Source organism: Thunnus albacares, chromosome 9 (genome assembly GCF_914725855.1).
Source record: "Thunnus albacares chromosome 9, fThuAlb1.1, whole genome shotgun sequence".
NCBI classification, from domain to species: Eukaryota; Metazoa; Chordata; class Actinopteri; order Scombriformes; family Scombridae; genus Thunnus; species Thunnus albacares.
In genome coordinates this window covers 34,661,960-34,677,503 of record NC_058114.1, presented here as the reverse complement: position 1 = coordinate 34,677,503, position 15,544 = coordinate 34,661,960, and positions in this window count along the sequence as shown.

Genomic DNA, 15,544 nt, shown 5'->3' with positions numbered 1-15,544 from the left:
CAATGAGAATACAAATGCTAAAGATCCTGTATGGTAGGGTTACACAATTTGAGAGGAGTATCTAATTACAAGTTGTCTGGACAATATTGTAATTTAAATTATGATTATCTCCCAGTGTTACTTTTTTACTTAATTAAAAAAGACTAAAGAGAAAAAATGAAAATTCAGCTATACAGTACATTTAGTGCATTTGCTTTTTACGCAAGGAAATCATCTTTGGTCTAAGTCTAAACAGTACAGTCACATACATACAGAGAGCACATTTACTAGATAATAGCCAATAAGACAATACTTCTAAGTATCCCAGCAATAAGGTTATTATCACTAAATGTCAGCTACAGTAGAATGGTCTGGTTTCCTAGATACAGCTGCTAATACAAATAAATACTAGTGCATTTTTTTCAAGGATTTTTAATTTCTAAGTAAAACCAGATCCACTTTTGGTTATATTGGATGTATCCAGAGACTCTAAAAACCTACAGAGCCCAGAACATCACCTACTGTCCTGTGGTCTTGTTTTCTTCAGGAAAAAGAAATATATGCCAACTTTTAAACTCTGGATAACAACAATAACTGATACCATCCACTTGGAGAGAATCTGACACATCCTTAATGACAGACTAGAGGAATTTCAAAGGATTTGGAGACCAATGATCTCTTATATGGAAGGGACTGACAGCTAAGATGTACTGTACAATCGGTATTCTTTAACACCCTAGATAACACTGCTTGTGGATGGGAGGGATGGGGGGTGGTCCTAAAAATTATTACATTATTTACATTACCTGATTTGTATGTTCCATGGTATTTGTGTGTGTTTTAGTTTTTTCTCTCTTGTACTGTTTGTCATCTTGGTTCTTGTTTTCATTCATTTAAAAAGAAGCATTGTATTCACAAAATTCTGTATTCTTGCTACAATATGCTTCACAATAAAACATATGTGAAACCAATAAATACTTAAATACTAATATATATATATATATATATATATATATATATATATATATATATATATATATATATATATATGTATATATATGTTAGATATTCTATTTATATAAAAATGTTTTTTAGTGTAACTGAAAATGAAATTGGTTATATGTATTATATGTCTTATATCAATTCTCATATCTTGATTTTATATTGAGGCACTCCCCAGTGTACAGTTTTCACAGTATTGTTTATTGTCCCTCTTGACTGGAGCAGTGACTTCCTGGAAAGAAGTGCTGAGGGGCCCAGTCGACCCCACTGCCATATTGTTTATATGCATGTAGCCAGTCAAACTGAAGTGTTAAAATCTCCATGTTGAATACTGGCACTGCTCCTTTAAGAAATCTGCTGACTGACTGAACAGCATCGTCACATTTATATAGAAGCCTCAGGCTTTGATGTGGTCAAACTACTTAATGGACCATACTGCTTCTGATGGCATGTGGCAGACGCTGTGTCTGTGTGTGTATGCGCGTGTCTGTGTGCGTGTGTGGTGTGACATGGTGACGCCACTCCGATAAACCTGTGGTTTCACCCCTGAACCGTTGAGACTTTTTTGAGCGCCACATATTGCATATAATTTGTTCGTGTTTGCATCTGTGCACAGATGCAAGTGTGTTCTTGTGCGTGTGCCTCTGAGACAATACCAAACCTAGAAGCTTGAGTCAGCAAAGGCCCTAAGATAAACAATATGGAACTGCATGCATGTACAGTACACAGTGCATGTGGACATACAATCGCAAAAACATAAAGGTCTGCATTGCATGCATCTTCACGTGGAGCAAAGGGGAGAGGGTATTTAGTAGCTTAAATTAAAGACCTCCTGTGAGGTTTTTCAGTTGAAGGACCCCTCTTTAAACACCTAGCTATCAATTACCAGCAGACTCCAGCCCTACCCATCCATTACCACATCCAGAGGAGAAGTAGGGACCTCAGCTGTCTTCCTCTCCTTCCTTTCATTTGCCCTCCCTCCAAAGCCTTGTAGGAAACCAGTGGCAGTGTTTAATGGTTACAGGACAGGCAGTTAAAGCCATGGTTAGAGGACGGGGTAGAGCACTCCATTCATTGTCTGGCCTGGCAAACTGCTATACAGCAAATAAAAATACACTAACTGACTACAGACTGCTGCTAGACTAGTTGGTTACGCTGTGGTACACAGCAGATACAACTGGGAGTGGTTTGTCATGCAATTCTTCCTCTTTGGAGTGAGGAAAACAGTTTGAATTTTGTGGGCTTTTGCAGGTAAATGAAAAATACCAGGGAGACAATTACTAACTTTTTCCTAAAATTCAGGCTTAAACTTTCACTGATTTTTTTCAGCAGTCTTTTCAGCCACAAATGACAAAATGTTACAAATTTTACCCAGTTTGTCTGTGAATATGCACACAAGAAACCAGGTTACTGTGAGACAAAACAGGTTACGTAGGAATGAGTCAATGTATTAACATGTAAATGTGTCTATACTTGCAGATGAAAAGTAAGTGGTATCAGAGTACCTCCAACTCCTTTTTGGAACCATGGCTTACTTATTTTATACTTATATGTATTAGTGACACAGAACACTACTTCAAATCTGAATCCTTTTGAACCACTTATCAAATAGATTCAGTTCAGATGTTATCACTTTTTATTGGCTGAGAAGGCAGAAACTTCTGCCTTTTTTAGTGTAAACCTAATTAATGTTCACAATCTGTAGCTATAACCTGAAAATAAAATGAGCAGCAGAAGATGTCAAATGTTGATAAAATGTGTATCTGTTTGGTAATGTCACAGTTATAATTAAACAACAAAAAAAAGAATAACAAAAAACAATACAGCTTCTGTGCTCCCGAGTGTCCATGTACACAAACATATAGATTAAATTTCGTAACTATTTCAGAAACTGCTGTGAGACTGGGTTTGAACCTGTGGGTAAAATGAACAGGTGGGATTGGAATTAGATAATTGTTGTGAGGCCATTTCATTCATCCAAATTGTTTGTTTGTAGTTCTGAGGAAATATTATTGTGTGAAAGTTGCAAACTATTGCAAAGACTGCTGTGATTGGTTGATTTGTGTTAATTTTTGCAATTGCAAGATTTTGATTTTCCTGGAGGGACTGACTGTTAATCTGAATCCAGGTTGTCCGGCATCACAACTGCATTCTCAGCTGGTAGTCTAAAATCAAACACAAAGGACAGTGAAGACAAAAGGTCAAAAGGGTAGAAACTGATAAGGACGGGTACTTAGACAGCACCAACAACTGCAAACACAATGTGTACGAATATAAGTGCAATTTTGCCTTTTAGGTGACATTATATCTTCCAGGTCAACACTGGCAAACTAACTAATTTTCATTTACACTAGAAAGTATGACAGACACAGCAAATCATTTCAAATGATTAACAAACCAGGTTTGATGTCTTTCTGAAACATTAGTTGACCTGGGTGTTAATAGATACATAATACACTGTATTAGAGACTGTTTGTTAAATATGACTGGTTTAATAATAATAATGACAATAACTTTATTTATAGTACCAGTCAAAAGTTTGAACACATTTTCTCATTCAAGTGAATGGGAAGGTGTGTCCAAACTTTTGACTGGTACTGTATCTAAAACCTTTCAAAACAAAGTAAGAAAGTGCTTCACAGTAAAAACAAGAAGTAAAAGTAATTAAAATTTAAAACATAAAGGTCAAGATAAAATAGTTGAGAACAGTTACACAGTTAAGAAAAAGCTATACAATTAAAATGAGTTTTAATAATAAATTTAAAAGAGGATACCAGGTCTGGAGCATATAAAAGCATAGCTGAACTTTTCGAGATCCGTAAATGAGAGGAATGACCTAATCTTGGTTAAATGTCTCAGTTGGACAAAGCAGGACCCCACCACTTCAGTCACCTGAGCATCAACAGACAACTGTGACTCAAAAAATAAAAACATAGGTTCTTTTTTTTTTTTTTACCTTTTTTCACATCATTAGATTGGCTCTCAGGCTAGACAAGATAATGCTAGTACTGGGGCCTGCAAAAATCCTTAGACATCCAACCTTAATTTAAGCAGGGCACGACATAATGAAACATCTGTATTGCTGGGCTTTCTTGGGCAGAAACTCCTCTAAATTAAATGACCAAATAGGTTGTTTGACCATGCATTCCAGAACGACCCACAGGAACACCCCTATCAGCAGTAATTGGCAGGACAACATCATTTGTTTGTGCTTTCCAAAACCATTACACATCACTATTAAAAAATAATGATGTATTATGATGTGACAACGCTATGGTTAAGGTGTGGTTAGGTTTAGGGAAAGATCATGGTTTGGGTTAAAATGATCACTTTGTTAAGGTTAGAGAAATATGTGGTGTGGATTAAAGTTACTACTTCCTCAAGGTTAGGCAACCTTCGTTGTTATGGCAACAGTTAACACCACAACAATCGTTGTTCCGTTTTTTAAAAAAACAGTTGGAAACGTGACACTCGTGGTTGGAAATGCGAAGCCAACAGTGGTCACCTGCACCAAAGTCTACTAAATCCACAATTTGCAATGTAGGATCTAACCATAGATTGTATATAAAGATGGACATAGCAAGGCGTGATGTCACCCATTGGTTTGCATTGGATCTGGTTTGAAGCCCAGAGTTGCTGCTTATGGTCGGTGCCAGCTTTTCTTTTTGGAGCCAGGACCTTCCAAGTAAGGAGTGTGGGGTGTGTCCTTTCACACTCTGGAAACACGCCCCGCTACGTTGGACCCAAGCTAACACTGGCTTACTGAGAACACTGAGCAGTGCACACTCGGGCTAACATTTGCTGACTTACACAACATGTCATTATCAAGTAACATTAAACTTAGTGAAATATTGCAACAATAGTCTGACTTATGCGAGTCCCAGACCCAGGGAGATTAGCAGGTGAGCTAACTGTCAATCACAACTGTCAGTCAACACCCACAGAGTAGACATCAAAGCCACTATAAGTCTTCAAATCTTATTAATGGAGAAATAATTTCCAAAATAACCACAAAACCACACTTTTTAGAGGGTCTGAATTTAGTTTTTAATCATTGATTAAGATCATAATAAATTGTTGAAAAAATTGATTTTTTTATTGCTCACTATTTCAATCAGGAAAGACTCAATTTCTTTATGAAGTAAATGATATTTATTGAACAAGCATGATAGATGATGGTGGAAAAGGTGGATTAGACCCCATCGTGATGTCACAAGATATGAAAAGGGGAGGTGAATTCGAGAGTAGTATAGGATAACCCCCCGATGGAATCTAGACACTGGTGGTGGTGATGAAGAGGCGTAGATCTTGGTGGTATGGTAGCGGCTTCTGGTGAACTCGGGCCTGGTGCTGAGGTAACGGAGTGGAGAAGGCGAGATGGTGATCTGGGATGAAGAGGAGAGAGCTTATGGGACGCGGCCGTGGAGGTGCATGGAGTGGAGGAGGGTCGCGATGATTGCTCTGGAGTGACAGCTGGCAGTGACAGTCTTTAAAGTTTGACAGCTGAGCCGTGATTGGTGGTTAGAGATTGTGGAGGAATCTGATTTGATAACTAGGAGTGACGCCCCTAAACACCTGATGCGAAAGCGGGAGGAGCAGGGGGGAGAGAGAGAGGAGTGGGAAATTAATGAATGGTTAAAGATAGTCTTCCTGCCTGAATTTACGCTAAGCTCCATTTCAAGAGAGAAGTTGATGCTTTTTGAAGTCTATTGGAGCCAGGGATTTTTTGGAGCCAGCATTTAGTGACCTTCAGTGATATTGCGCTTTAAGGGATTTCTACATTGGCTTCAGTTTCAAGCCGTGGTTGTTGCCGCATGGATCTAACCAGCCACCCAACCCGCCACTTGTGAATATGGAAATGTGTCATCTTATATAGGCGTCATCTGAACTGCGCCACTTTTCTGGGTCATAATCACTACGGCTGCTTGGGGCATGTGGCATGTCACTCAAACGTAACTATGTTGTTTTTGGCAACCGACATTATGACCTTGTGTTGTTTCTCTTAGGAGGACAGGCTCTTATTGGGACATACAGTATGGCTGTATTTCACAACAGCCTTGTTAGCACAGTGGTTCTGCAGGTATGGGTATTATCACCTGTTTTATTTTCCCTGTATGTTAATGAATTTAGCATCCCCAACTACAGCCTTTTTAAACATGTGGATAACATGGAGGACTACATGAAAGAATCTAGACACCTGGTCAGAACCACTTCTGAAAAAAATGACCCTTATCAACATTACTGAAGCAAAATTAACATCTGCTGTAAAGCACACTCCTAAAAGACTGTAATTCCCCTTTACTACCTGGCTGAAACCTTTTCAAATTCCATGATTTCTCTGTCTGGAATCCACCTTTAAAACTTCCACATTTCATGATCAACACCAAGAGCTAAGAAGAGATCACTTATCTCTCAGAGGGGTCAGACCCACCCACTGTTAAATCAACAGAGATGGAAAGAGGAAACCAGTAAAAACAGCAATGCAATCATGACAGAAGAGCAGAAAATGAAGGGGGGGTGCAATCTTCCATTGTGACAACAGTTCCCGCTCAGTGGACTGGGACACAGTTTATGATGAGTTGCATTGAATTTTTCTACCTCTCCAACAGTCAAACTGCAGCTTTGTCCATGTCACACACCTAACAATCAATGTATGTCAGATAGCAAAAAGAAAACATGAGAAGGGGAAGTGATTTTAGGGACTGCAGTAACCTCTTGGAAATCTGTATTTCTTCACTCACTGTATTTCACCTGCAATGTGTGCTTGGAACTACTAAATTCTTCCAGAGGTACAGGGTTTCTGCTGAAGAGAGCTGAAAAGCTCTGTTGTTATTTTTTTTTAGTTTGAAGAGGGTCGTCATTTACCCAGAATACAATGCTAATTGTTCCTACTTATTATAGTCAACCTTTAAACTTACACATCTATCTGAAGTCTGTTTGTTTGATTGAACCAATATTTAATTCCCAGCTGAGATCCCTTCAGCTGCTATCAGACACATCATACCTTTGTCAAAGATTTTTCACAGATTTTATTTGTTTATTTATTTGGTTTAGTATTACTTGATTTTCTCTAATAAAAAAGACCAGTGCAATGAAGACAACAGACTGGGGATAATATAATAGAGGGACTGTACAAATATTTTACTAAAAGGAGGATTTAGTGTAACGTTAGTCTTTATCGGAGCTTCAACTGTTCTTATTTTCCATATGAAAGCTACAAACAGACAGAGACAGACAGACAATCTCAGTTCTGTGATTCAGTAGCTCAGTTAGTCTGCTGCTGTACTTGGCTCTGGAAATGGTAAATAAACATTTGAAATGGACAATAAGAGCACAACAGGAAACACAGGCATGTACACAATTATGCATATACCTGTGTGGACAGTACATGTGTGCAAAGTTTAGTGGCTTCTTGCCATGGCCAACATCAGGCTAGCTGCTTATGTCTGGAGAAATCTCTGAATTTACAGTGAGGGTTAACTTGACATCCACGCTTCCTTACACACATGCCCACACACACACACACACACAGGTAGGTTAAGGTAGGCAGAGCAGGCTGGAGATCAGTATGGCCTATTCATGGAAACTGCTCCAAAGCTGCACTCAGCCGCTTAAAGAACGCAAGCTATGATTTCTGTAATGATAACAATAACACACACACACACAGTCACATTGACACACACATGGCTTTAGTTATGGAAACAAAGTTGTGTATGCTTAAGGTTAGGCAGGGGAGTGGTGAAACTGTTTGCCCCATAAGCCCAGCGTATCTGGATTTCATTTGCTTTAAATCAGATCTGCTTTAAGAGCAATTAGAGCCAGACCCCATGGCAGTCCCATGTTTTGTGGGGGTTGCTAGGGGCAACCAGGGGCACTCTGGAAACAATAGCACAGCTGTATAGTAAAATATGCTGGCATATCTCTAATTCAGCTAACATGCAAAAGTGAGTTTACAGAAATTACCTGCCAAATTCTGTTCAGTGTGGGCTGTTTCATGCCAGATACCATATTTTGTTGCTGCGCACACACACACCACTGTGCTGCTATACTTATGAGGACCTTTCACTGACATCAGTACATTTTATCATTTACTCAGACCTCTACTGTACCCTTTACCTGAACTAACCTAAACCTACCTGATTCTAGCTCTGACCATCAACTAGCAACCTCCAACTGGTGCTCCTCAAGAACAGAAATACAAATGCAGTAAACAGACATACACAAAGTGTTTCATGTTTGTCCTCAGTCTGTCTCTCTGTGTTTGTGTGTGGGTGTATGCTGGGCGTGGCCTCCTGGTTTCCCTCTCCCGTTCAACCTGAGCACCTGCAGCTTATCTACTAATCAACTCTACAAGCCACAGCAGTATAAAGCCCTGGTTCATCTCTCCATGCTGTACCAGATTGTTCAGTCACCAATGCAGTACAGATGCTATTGTCAAGTTCCTTGTAATCTGCTGGTTTGTCTCTGACCTCATGAACTCCACTAATTCTGTTCTCTGTCTGTTTGTCAGGTTCACCACACCAGCTTCCAGCACACCTGCCACATTAGCCTTGTCCCTGTCTTCTGTTTGCCAGTTTGGCTTGTGGCTCCCCTGTCTGCTTTGCCCTGCCTTGAGCCCTCTGCCTGCTTCAGTCCTTTGCCCTGCACTGCTGCTTGCTTTGCTCTGCCATTCCCAGACCCCTCTGCCATATCCAGACTCCAAGAACACTCAGCTAAGCAATCAGATTGTAGAAGGACAACCACTTGTTCTTTAATTGTGTTAAACTAATCTTTGATTCCTAACAGGAAGAGACAGACTTGCCTGTATTCCAAAAGGTGGTAAGAGCAGACTCCCGGCCTGCAGAACTGACCCTTGTAACCCTCTAAGTGGGGGTTGATCGGTGATGCTCAAAAGACTCAGAAAGACCTCCTAAAAGACCATTTCTGACCAAACATCCAAAATTATGGCCTGAACTAAAAGCTTAAAACTGACCCTAAGGTTACTTGGACTAGAGAAAGACCAAACAACCCTCACCTTAAATGGGACACAGACTCTTATCTTACCAGTACCAAAGCCATAAACTCTAACTCACATTCCTTTTGTGAAGTTTCCCTGCAAATATGAGCCAAACCTAAATTTCATGTAAATTAAATGTCTAATCATTATGTAAGTTGTGTAATGTTATTTGTCATGTAAATACACAAAGAATGGTATGACTTTGATAGTTGTGTGATTATCTAGTAAGGAGATACTAAACTTTGATGTTAATACCTTTTTACCACATAAAATACTGTAATAAATCTGAGTTCAAACAGAAACCAGAACTTATGTGGGATAAATGACAGAGACCTCAGAATAACTGACACCAGACCATCAAAGTATCTGGCAAAAATAGAAATCTTTATTAAGTTAACACCAATAAAAAGAAGGGGCTTCAGGGTTTCACTAGGTAGGATAGTTATGCCACTTGAGGGGGAGTCAGGGCTGGCCACACTATAAAAATTCACACCACCATCCAGAGATGCAACACACAACAGGGATAAGAGCACATCACAACAACTTCAGGAAATGCCTGGGAGCACACCACACTGCACACAGTGGAGTCACACGTCTACTTTAAGAAAGAGGGTGGGGCCAATACAAAACCTTCCCCCGCCCGGGTCCCAACTCAACCCCACCCAGCTTCTCTCCTGTCCCCATGACAATAAAATACAAAACAACAAATACACAATACATACAAGTTAAAATATATACTAAACTGCGTGGTCGACGAGACCCCCCCCCCGGGGGTCTGAGCTTGTGGCACCGTCCAACTCCCTGGGGAACCACGGCTCTGTCGGACGGCGCAGCAGGTGAACAGGCAGGGAACAGCGGTTGGTGACATGAAATGTTCAGACCTAGTGACTCTGAAGTGTGAATTTTGCGTTTAAAATTCAAAACTCAATTCCTCAGTATAAGTAGTTATTTGCCATCTCAAGCAAAATCAACAACATCTTAAAAGTCCAGAACAAATAGATTGAATATTCAACAATCAACATTTGGGTGCAAAAACCTTTAAAACACACCCAAAACTCTGCCTGCTTTGACCAAGATTATAAAAAGGAAAGCTTAACTGAACTCAGTTGGGCTGGTCTCCAGAACTCGAACGATCAAAGACATCTCTTTTATTTTTCAACCAAGTATATGAGTATTTAATGCTTTATTGAAACAAGTTTGATTCATTTTTATTTGTAACGTTAAATCTCATGTTTCCATGTACAGTATTTTATTTTTGAAGTAAACGCTGCTGAAGGTTTTAGTGTAGTCAGATTAAACTTTATTCAGCATTAAACTCTGGTTACTACAAGCCAACCAAAGCCTGAATCAACTTAATGCCTGAAGAAGAAAACAACCCTCTAACTGGATCTCTGTCTGCTTTTTGAGAGTAGTACAGCAAATGAGAGTTAAGCCGACTCAAAGACTCATTCCTGAGCAGCCTGAAACGGCTTGACTCCCTTCCACTGATGTACAATACCTCTGCACCCATGAAGACTCATCTGTAACACGGACCGCACTGCACTGCCAAGCTGTAATTTGCAGCCAACTACCAAAACAACACTGGACCTGAGGGCTTTGTGATCAAGGATTGATGTTGAATAACGTTAAAATTAAAAAGATAATTTCTTTAGAGAGGTTGGATTAGGTTCCCCTCAGTATTCCCCGTTGCAATATGTTAGCCTCGAGTCACACACTTCGAGCCACTCTTGCTGAATATTTCTTTATTTTATTTTTATTGTCATTTATAAGCCTTATTATTCTTTTTATTTATTATCTTATGCTTTATCATTTACACAAGATGTTTTGCTATTAATAAATGTCTTAATTTATCCTAAAAGTGGTTGGTTGTTTCCTTGAGCACAGTAAACAGAGGTCACTGTTTGGGACAAAAACGTACAGCTATGACACTGATTAATTGACCAAATTAAGAATTATATTCAAACTTGAATGTTTCCTCCAGATATTAAAGGTTGCTTCTAGGAGGTGGTGCCCGCAATAAGGTTCTTTTTTTTATAATAATTAAGTTTTAGGTCACAATAATATCTATCTACACCTCAAGCTATAATAAACTGCCCTTTAACTATTCCTGTGTCTCCTGGTCTGTGTTTGCATTTGGGTCCTAAACTGAACTGTTATAACAAATACATCTTAGTTCAGGGCATTAACATGATAAAATTTGCTAATTAGCATTAAACAAAACTGCAGCTGAGGATGATGGGAATGTCATTAGTTTGCATGTATTTGGTCATAAACCAAAGTACTGGACGAAATAAAATGTTCCCTGATGATGGTGCCGGATTGAAAATGAAGGTATTACCAAAGTTAAATTTAATATTTGTCCATCCTCATGTTGTTAAGATATTTCAGTTTGGAAAAAAGGCTGACAAACAAAGCGACATTGCCATCCATAGAGCCAGATTTGCTGGCAGTGCTGCAAGCAACAAGAAAACAAGACTAGGTCAAAACTTATACCATGGTCTGGGTGAATACTCTTTTTCTGATTGGCCGGAAGGTGTGCACTAAAACCATTTAATGCACTTTGGCTCAAGTTTAATCACTGTTCTAAATTCATCCACTACCCAACCTGAAACCATAGCAACATAAGCTCTAAAAGCTTATGAAGCTTATGAAGTTTTGAAGAATGGAAGAAACCATGCAAAAAACAGCACAAGAGCTTAAAATGATAGGGGAAGAGAAGGATGTGATTAATACAAAAAAGGCAACAAGAGCACTGATTTGGAGACATACTCTGCGGTTATGCTTAATGACACCTTATGTGAATTTTATCCCTGGTTCAGGCTGGCAGTGAGTACAGTGTGGCAAGTTGTCATGACAAAAGAAAGCTCTTGCTTCATAACCTTTAAATTTTGAGTGCAAAACTTTCACCAAAAATTTTTCAAATGCTTTTATTTATGTTGTTGACAAATGACCATGGTAGAAGCATGATAATCCACATGATGGTGTGCATTAAACAGTTTTAAGGCACGATGTGGAGGCGAAGAACCAACTGATGCAAAGTCCACTATACTCGTTGATTATCCCTTATGTATGGCTGGACCGTGTCTGGGTGTACAGAATTGTGGCCAATTTGTTACAGGGATAGTCAGTGGTAGTGTCTATAATGTTATTTCCTTTATATTGATATTGTGGTGGAAATTATAAATAAAAGTTTTGACAACATTGGGTGCAAATTTAGGAGGCTCATCTCCACCCAGTTACTGCAGTTACAGCAAGAGCACCTGCACTAAACTGATATAGCAGCCTACATGAGTCTCGTGTTTTACCTGCAAGACTCATTCTTTAATGCTGTTCATCATTTATGATGCAAAAATGTCAAAAGAAATAAAAATTGTGCATCCTGGTATTTAGTTCAGTTATAAAATCGGGAATTGGGAGGAATTTGATTTGAACATTGAAAAGTGGGCATGTCATAACAAACAAACAAACATGGAGAATTACAGTGATTCGGAGTTGGATGCAAACCTCCATTGAATTGTAGAGGATTACTTGCCTCCTTCAACTCCTTAATCACCCCCATTACCAGAGCAGGCAGACGTACCTTTCGAACTGCAGGAGGTGCAGGAAGACGAGGGAGAGGATGAATATTTCATCCTTGGAGTAAAGCCATACATGTTTGAGCCTTTGGCCCCTGCAGAAAATAGCGGTGCTGACCAGGATGTTGAGGCTCAACCTTACCCACGAGATGTCTTGACATATCACAATGGTAACGTTCCTCTAGATTTAATTATTTAGCTATTATTCCATTGACTAGCTAACATTACAGTTGATCTAAATAATTGGCTGCACTCCACCGGGATAACCCATGCTATATGCATCGTAAAATAAAACCTCTTTCAGCATTTCCTCTAATGATATATTCACATATAGACAGGTATATAGAATCATTGTTTCCTGTGGGGGCAATGTGAACTGGAGGGGGGGCTCTCATACAGAAAAAAAAGCAGATGTCATTGTTTGACATGTTTTATTTATTATTGTTTAGTAACACAAAGATTTGTTGGAGCATTTTACTCTTCAGGGCTTCTCATAGCCACAGGGCTTCATTCATAGGGCTTCCATGGCCTTTTGATATGATCTCTTTGAGAGGAGGCCCATTAATAGACAGCCGCATGCAGGCTGCTAGGTGCTCTCCCTCTCATGAAATACTGTAAAATCATATAGAGCGTAGGATTGTTTACCTATTCTCATTTCAAAATGTCCAGATGACACCTGCTACAGTGTAGTGGCTCAAATTAGGCTGGACTGTCTGACCAGCCTCCTGAAAACTCAACCCATGGCTGATTATATGGCCAACCGAAGTGGCTTGGATCTCATTTGAGACAGTTCTCCTTTTTCTCCTGACGTGTCCTCTCACCACTCCTCATCCTCTGTGTCCTCCTCTTCCTCCTTCTCGTCTTTCTCATCCTCCTCCTCTTCCTTGTCTTCCTAGCCTTTGTCCGTCTCTTACTTGAACACCTTCCTCTAACTCTCTTTCCAAAATTGGCATCCATTGCCGTGTACACCAAAGAGCAAACCAGAATCCTATTTATAGTGTTCAAGCTCTGATTTCCAAGTGAGCTAATTGGTTATGCGTATTTTCATATGTGCATGGGTGCAGGTGATTGATAATTGAGTGTGGTATTTCAATGGCAGTGTTTAGCAAACAACACACACAGGCTTTTAGTTTTGAATGATGTGTCTAATGTAGATAACCATGTGTAGTTTTTTGCAAAAAGTATGTTTTAGGTTTTCAAACTTAGTGTAAAGCAGAAAATGTGCTCATGGTATAGCACTCCTGGTCAATAGATAGGCTACATCAGTTAGTGATTTCAATAAGTTTGCCACACGTACCAGTTTTTGTGTCTTGTCAGTTGATAAAAACTGCAATTTTAGTTATTTGGTCAGAAATGGTCTCTCAGAAGGTCTGTTTAATCTCCATTTTGTAACAGTGTTTTATTTTGGTCAGTGTCATGCTGTCCAAACCCCTCTTAGGCAAGGTAAAAATGGGTCAGTTCATCTCTTTGGTGAGGCACTCACACCATGTTGCAGGGATTCACTCACCTCCTCACTTTGGAATTAAAGAAGGGTTGTTTTATCCATGGAATTAAAGAAAAGAAAGTATTGTGTCCTACACACAGCAGCAGGAATGTTTTGTGTGTTTCATGTACTGTCTCTGAGAGAGGGTCTGTGCATAATTTTAGCAAGGATGGCATAGCAGAAGTAACTTAGCAGTCATTATTTAAATCTGACAGCGATAGGATTGGTCATGATGTCCTCAAGATGAGCTCCATCAAATAAGTTTTATTATAAGCAAAAGTCTAAAAGTCTTTTTGCAATGAGTAATGCATTTTGCCACTTGCAGTAGCGTCTCAAAACAATTGCAGAAGGGGGTTGTCCTTCCAAAACAGAGTAGGACTACATTAACCACACTTTCCAAGTAGTTACCCACACAATTATCCATTCTATATGCCTCAAACAAATAAAACATGTTAGTGAAAATATTTTAAAACAAGTTTCAGGGTGTGAGGATGGTTTTTACCTTGCAGAGGTCTCATTTCGAAACCCATACCGACTCCACACCCAAAAAGCACAACACAAATTGATCTATTACCCACAATTATCTTTAAATCAATTCCGTTATAATAAGACCTGACCTGACATGTAATCAGATACAGGCTCAGAGGGAGCATACATACATACTTGAACAAATACTTGAACAAACTTCAAACAATTGCTGAAATGTAAGAAATAATCATAACTAATCATTTATTTAAGGTGCTACTGGACAGAGATCAAAACAAACGGAGACATGCACAACACTGATTTTTCATTTTTGTATTCTGTGCAAACACGTTACTTACTGTGCTGTGCTCATATCAATTGTGTGAGTCTGTCGCTGATGGCAAAACATGTTATATCATCATCAGACAGAATGATGTATTTGTCAGTCATGTTAGGCCCATTTGTGTCCCATCCACTTTCTTGATACCTGCTTCTTCAGTGTTTGACTTGGGGAGATGTTAAGGAGGTTTTTCCTCATGGGAAACTCTTGCATGTGATTGTCTTGACCGCACATCAATGCATAACAAGCATGGTTTGGGGATCTGTGCTTCTGGCTACGTTGCCCGATGGACAACTGCCCAACATGTGTCTGTACTGAAGTGGAACTGTTCAGGAGACTGATTAGCTGTGAGGTCCCGTGATTGATTGATTCCTGATACCTGTCAGCTGACATGACCAAGGTTAATGCATACTTAGGAGCTCATGCAAAGAGAGACTCTTGTGTATCATACAGTATGATGAAAATGTTATAAATTCTCTATAAAGTTTCTCTGAGAAGTCAGCAGGAAGAAATTCCAACCTCAAACATATCAAAGGCAGACAATACTGATATCCATCATTATTGAAAGATTAAAGCTGTGTTCAAGATGTATTGACCTTTGTGAGTGGTGCCCAATGTCGGCTCCAGTGAAAACTAAATTAAAACAGTATTCTCAGTTTACAGCAGGTAAATATTAGAATGTTCAGCGGAACACTATATGCAAA